Source organism: Bubalus kerabau, chromosome 9 (assembly GCF_029407905.1).
Source record: "Bubalus kerabau isolate K-KA32 ecotype Philippines breed swamp buffalo chromosome 9, PCC_UOA_SB_1v2, whole genome shotgun sequence".
Lineage (NCBI taxonomy): Eukaryota > Metazoa > Chordata > Mammalia > Artiodactyla > Bovidae > Bubalus > Bubalus kerabau.
Window position 1 is genome coordinate 8,779,421 of NC_073632.1, and position 7,019 is coordinate 8,786,439.

The window sequence follows — 7,019 nt, forward strand, 5'->3', positions numbered from 1 at the left end:
TCTGGACCTGGGCTTTTGTTTGCTGGAAGATTTCTGATTACAGTTTCAATTTCTGTGCTTGTGATGGGTCTGTTAAGATTTTCTATTTCTTCCTGGTTCAGTTTTGGAAAGTTGTACTTTTCTAAGAATTTGTCCATTTCTTCCACGTTGTCCATTTTATTGGCATATAATTGTTGATAGTAGTCTCTTATGATCCTTTCTATTTCTGTGTTGTCTGTTGTCATCTCTCCATTTTCATTTCTAGTTTTATTGACTTGATTTTTCTCCCTTTGTTTCTTGATGAGTCTGGCTAATGGTTTGTCAATTTTATTTATCCTCTCAAAGAACCAGCTTTTGGCTTTGTTGATTTTTACTAAGGTCTCTTTTGTTTCTTTTGCATTTATTTCTGCCCTAATTTTTAAGATTTCTTTCCTTCTACTAACCCTGGGGTTCTTCATTTCTTCCTTTTCTAGTTGCTTTAGTTGTAGAGTTAGGTTATTTACTGACTTTTTTCTTGTTTCTTGAAGTATGCCTGTATTGCTATGAACCTTCCCCTTAGCACTGCTTTTACAGTGTCCCACAGGTTTTGGGTTGTTGTGTTTTCATTTTCATTCGTTTCTATGCATATTTTGATTTCTTTTTTGATTTCTTCTGTGATTTGTTGGTTATTAAGCAGCGTGTTGTTCAGCCTCCATATGTTGCAATTTTTAATATTTTTTTCTCCTGTAATTGAGATCTAATCTTACTGCGTTTTGGTCAGAAAAGATGCTTGGAATGATTTCAATTTTTTTGTATTTGCAAAGGCTAGATTTATGGCCCAGGATGTGATCTATCCTGGAGAAGGTTCCGTGTGTGCTTGAGAAAAAGGTGAAATTCATTGTTTTGGGGTGAAATGTCTTATAGATATCAATTAGGTCTAACTGGTCTATTGTATCATTTAAAGTTTGTGTTTCCTTGTTAATTTTCTGTTTAGTTGATCTATCCTTAGGTATGAGTGGGGTATTAAAATCTCCCACTATTATTTTGTTATTGTTAATTTCCCCTTTCATACTTGTTAGCATTTGTCTTATGGATTGTGGTGCTCCTATGTTGGGTGCATATATATTTATAATTGCTATATCTTCCTCTTGGATTGATCCTTTGGTCATTATGTAATGTCTTTCTTTTTCTGTTTTCACAGCCTTTGTTTTAAAGTCTATTTTATCTGATATAAGTATTGTTACTCTTGCTTTCTTTTGGTCTTTATTTGCGTGGAATATCTTTTTCCAGCCCTTCACTTTCCGTCTGTATGTGTCTCCTGTTTTGAGGTTGTCTCTTGTACAGAACATATATATGGGTCTTGTTTTTATATCCATTCAGCCAGTCTTTGTCTTTTGGTTGGGGCATTCAATCCATTTATGTTTAAGGTTATTATTGATAAGTATGATCCTATTGACATTTACTTTATTGTTTTGGGTTCGAGTTTATACACCCTTTTTGTATTTCCTGCCTAGAGAATATCCTTTAGCATTTGTTGGAGAGCTGGTTTTGTGGTGCTGAATTCTCTCAGCTTTTGCTTGTCTTTAAAGGTTTTGATTTCTCCTTCATAGTTGAATGAGATCCTTGCTGGGTACAGTAATCTGGGCTGTAGGTTATTTTCTTTCATCACTTTAAGTATGTCTTCCCATTCCCTCCTGGCTTGAAGAGTTTCTGTTGAAAGATCAGCTGTTATCCTTATGGGAATCCCCTTGTGTGTTATTTGTTGTTTTTCCCTTGCTGCTTTTACTAATTGTTCTTTGTGCTTGATCTTTGTTAATTTGATTAATATGTGTCTCGGGGTGTTTTGCCTTGGGTTTATCCTGTTTGGGACTCTCTGGGTTTCTTGGAATTGGGTGATTATTTCCTTCCCCATTTTAGGGAAGTTTTCAACTATTATCTCCTCAAGTATTTTCTCATGGTCTTTATTTTTGTCTTCTTCTTCTGGGACTCCTATGATTCGAATGTTGGGGCATTTAATATTGTCCTGGAGGTCTCTGAGATTGTCCTCATTTCTTTTAATTCGTTTTCTTTTTTCCTCTCTGATTCATTTATTTCTACCATTCTATTTTTACTTCACTAATCCTATCTTCTGGCTCCGTTATTCTACTATTTGTTGCTTCCAGAATGTTTTTGATGTCATTTATTGCATTATTTATTATATATTGACTCTTTTTTATTTCTTCTAGGTCCTTGTTAAACCTTTCTTGCATCTTCTTATTCCTTGTCTCCAGGCTATTTATCTGTGATTCCATTTTGATTTCAATATTTTGGATCATTTTTACTATCATTATTAGGAATTCTTTATCAGGTAAATTCCTTATCTCTTCCTCTTTTGTTTGGTTTGGTGGACATTTATCCTGTTCCTTTTCCTGCTGGGTATTCCTCTGTTTCTTCATCTTATTTATTTTTATTTATTCAGGACACCCCTGAATTTGGGGTGGCCTTTCTGTATTCTGGCAGTTTGTGGAGTTCTCTTTATTGTGGAGTTTCCTCACTGTGGGTAGGGTTGTACAGGTGGCTTGCCATGGTTTCTTGGTTAGGGAAGCTTGTGTCGGTATTCTGGTGGGTGGAACTGTATTTCTTCTCTCTGGAGTGCAATTAAGTGTCCAGTAATGAGTTATGAGATGTCAATGGTTTTGGAGTAACTTTGGGCAGCCTTTATATTGAAGCTCAGGGCTGTGTTCCTGTGTTGCTGGAGAATTTGTGTGATATTTCTTGCTCTGGAACTTGTTGGCCCTTGGGTGGTGCTTGGTTTCAGTGTAGGTATGGAGGCGTTTGATGAGCTCCTGTCAATTAATGTTCCCTGGAGTCAGGAGTTCTCTGGTGCTCTCAGGATTTGAACTTAAGCCTCCTGCTTCTGGTTTTCAGTCTTATTTTTACAGTAGCCTCAAGACTTCTCCTTCTATACAGCACCATTGATAAAACATCTAGGTTAAAGATGAAAAGTTTCTCCACAGTGGGGGACATCTAGAGAGTTTCACAGAGTTACATGGAGAAGAGAAGAGGGAGGAGGGAGTTAGAGGTGACCTGAATGAGATGAGGTGGAATCAATAGAGGAGAGAGCAAGCTAGCCAGTAATCACTTCCTTATGTGCACTCCACAACTGGACAGCTCAGAGATGTTCACGGAGTTATACAGAGAAGAGAAGAGGGAGGAAGGAGACAGAGGTGGCCAGGAGGATAAAAGGGGGAATCAAAAGGAGGGAGACAGATCCAGCTGGTAATCAGTTCCCTAAGTGTTCTCCACCATCCAGAACACACAGAGATTCACGGAATTTGGTAGAGAAGAGAAGGGGGAGGGAGGAGACAGAGGCAACCCAGTGGAGAAAAAGGAGAGTCCGAAGGGGGAGAGAGCAGTCAAGCCAGTAATCTCGCTTCCAAGTAAAAATGGGTACTGAATATTGGGTTCTTAAAGGTACAAAATTGATAGCAAATACCAAAAAGGAAAGACTAAAATTCTAGAGTAGAGGTTGGAATTTCAAAAATACAATATTAAATAAAAGAAAAAAAAAAAGCAAAGTCACAAAAATTATATATATATATATATATATATGTATATATATGTATACACATATAAAGTTTGCTTTAAAAAATAGGGTCTTTTTTTGGGTCTTTTTTTTTTTTTGCAAAGTAATAGTAGGTTATAAAATTGAAAATTAAAGGAGTAATTGAGGACTTAAAATTAAAAAAAAATAAAGAAAAAAAGAATGATTGCAAAAATAGTGAAAATACATATAGGACTTTCTCTGGTGGTGTTGTGGGTATTGTGGTGTCAGTTCATTTTTGGATAGTTCCTTAATCCAGCTTATATTTCTCAGGATCTATAAACCCCTTCCTATGTAGTTGGTACTAACAACAGGGTTTTAATCTATTGCACCTGTCACTTCCAAGGCGGTTCCCTCTGTTTTAGCTTTTTGTGTTTGCTGGTCTCTTCAGTGTCTGATTTCTGCCCTGACACAAAGTGGGCGGTGGTGGACACTTTTTTTTAGGCTCACTTGTTCAGTCGTGCTGTGAGGAGGGAGGGACACTGCAAACAAGTAACACTGGCATGTGCTCACAGTGCCTCAGCCACAATGGGCCTGCCCCTTCCCACACTGCTTAGGCTCTAGGTTGCTCCACCTGGAACTGTCTGAGGCCAGCCCTGGGCTGCATGAACCTCCCAGGTCTAAGCCACTCAAGTCCAGGCACTTGGGTAGTCCTCAGAGCTGCAGACTCGGTTGGGCCTGCGTTTTGTGCCCTTCCCAGGTCCGAGCAGCTCAGGTGATGAGGTGTTTGGCGAGCACAGTCACTGCGACTTATTGCCTCCCCAGTCCCTGCCACACGGTCTTCTGGATGTACAACCAGCGCACCTTCTCAGGTGGATGTCGACTGTCCAGAACCCCAAGAAGTCTTAGTTATCAAAGAAGCCTGCTTGCAGTTTGGTAGATAATGTCTCTCTGGGGTTGCGATTGCCCCCTTCCAGCTCTGGCTGCCTGTCACCAGAGGGGGATGGTCTGCAGCCAGCTATCTCTGTTCAGTCCTTTGTTCTGTGCGCGGGCCTGGTGGTGTCTTAGGTTAGGGATTTGTGCGTGGTGGCTATCCCACAGTCTGGTTTGCTAGCCCAAGTTAGTTCACTCAGATTGCCCTTGGGGCATTCAGGCCCGGTCCTTACTCTAATCAATGCAGCCCACGCCTTCCTGCCCAGCTCCCGCTTGCTAGTGGCTGGTGCAGGCGTCTGTGCTGCTTCTCCACTGGGGGAGTTACCGTTGGGCTCATAATCTGTGGGTTCTAATTATTTATTTATTTTCCTCCGTGTTATGTTGCCTCTGTGCTTCCAAGGATAGCCACAGACTCGAAAGTGAGAGTGTTTCCTGGTGTTTGGAAACTTCTCTTTTTAAGACTCCCTTCCCAGGATGGAGCTCCATCCCTACCTCTTTTGTCTCCTTTTTTTGTCTTTTATATTTTTTCCTACCTCCTTTTGAAGACAATGGGCTGCTTTTCTTGGTGCCTGATGTTCTCTGCAGCCATTCAGAAGTTGTTTTGTGGAATTTACTCAGCGTTTAAATGTTCTTTGATGAATTTGTGGGGGAGAAAGTGGTCTCCCCGTCCTATTCCTCTGCCATCTTAGGACCCTCCCCTTGTCTTTTTTATTTATAGTGGATTTTTTTTGTTTTGTTTTTATTTTTAAAATTAATGAATTTATTTTAATTGATGGCTAATTACTTTACAATACTGTAGTGATTTCCCTTGTCTTAAGACCTTAAACTTACACGGCCCTTGGAAAAGAAAATTGTAGAATCAGATTTGGGAGGATTGTTTTCCCATCCCTGTGATCCAAGTCACTCTAGATCTAGAGGATCAAGGATTCCTAAGGTTTTGAGGTACCCAATTTCTGTTTGCTTTTCATTTTTCTCACCCTCAAGATTATTGTCCACTTCTGATTTTAGTAATATGTGTTCTAAGAATCCATAGATACTGGTCTTTTTCTGTTAATCTTTATCATGCTCAAAATTATCTGTAAGAATCTCTTTTGTTAACTACAAATTGGCACTTGTCATGGGCACTTGTTATCTATCTCTACAAGGATTAAATTTCATGCTGCTGTATCTGCTGACCTTCAATACCTCCTGAAAGGAATTCATGATGGAAAACAGAAATGAGGCAGGGGAAAAACTGCCAGAAAAGATCTTCAGATAGTTAGATATTTTCAGGAGATGATTTTATGAGCCCAATTCTTGTATCTCTCCATATCTAAAAAGCACTAAAATCCTTCATGGTGATGACTGTTCCTTATGACTAACAAAACTTCACAAGAGTAGTAGAAATTTTCTGGAAAATTATATGCTTGAAAAAATATATTCTCCCTTGACCAAAATAACATATACACTGACCTTCCCCCATTGCCTCTTTGGGGCAGTTTCTCTTTTAATGGACTTATGGAGCCCTATCTTTTCTTGGAAGATGAAGGAGAATATAAGATGTGAACATCTTTTTATTGGCTGTGCTTATTATGGGAAATGTGAGGTGGAAGATGGAGATCCAAAGGATTAATGAGGTCAGGTCATGGGGAGGATGCCCAGAGAGAGACAAGAAATATGGGCTTTGTCTGTGGGTCAATGATTTTGATTATGCCCTCTTTATAACCTTCTGGTTTCCATGGAAGCCCTTTAGAAGGCAGTCCCATGGGGGCAAGGAGGATAGCCAAGTAGATGAAACTCTCTAGTTCATTTAATAAGAGGCATTCAGCTTGTGTCTGTTTTGTTCTCCCCCCTACCCCCTCGCCATCTATCTATTATCTATCATGCATACCCGGTGGCTCAGTGGTAAAGAATCCACCTGTAATGCAGGAGCTGCTAGAGATGTGGATTCAGTCCCTGGATTGGAAAGATCCCCTGGAGGAAGGCATGGCAACTAAGTCCAGTATTCTTGTCTGGAGTGTCCCATGGACAGACAAGCCTGACAGGCTACAGTCCATAGGGTTGAAGAGAGTTGAACATGAATGAAGTGACTTAGCACACATTCACATTATCTATCATATATCTATCTTCAATCACCTGGGCGTCTATGTAAAACTATCTTTGAAGAGGAAATATACTGACGCATATACCCAGTGGACAATCTGGTTAATGTATCAGAAGGACACTAAATACAATAGCACTATAGTTCCAGTGTGTGCTGGAGTTGGCTCAGACTATCTTGCTAGTTGAATTTCAAAAATTCTTTTTTTTTAAAATATAAATTTATTTATTTTAATTGGAGGTTAATTGCTTTACAATATTGTATTGGTTTTTCCATAAATCAACATGAATCCACAACGGGTGTACACGTCTTCCCCAACCTGAACCCCCCTCCCACCTGCCTCCCCATACCATCCCTCTGGGTCATCCCAGTGCATCCTGTATCATGCATCGAACCTGAACTGGTGATTCATTTAATATATGATATTATACATGTGTCAATGCCATTCTCCCAAAGCATTCCACCCTCTCCCTCTCCCACATAGTCCAAAAGACTATACTTGTTGATTTTTGGAAATTTGTGGAG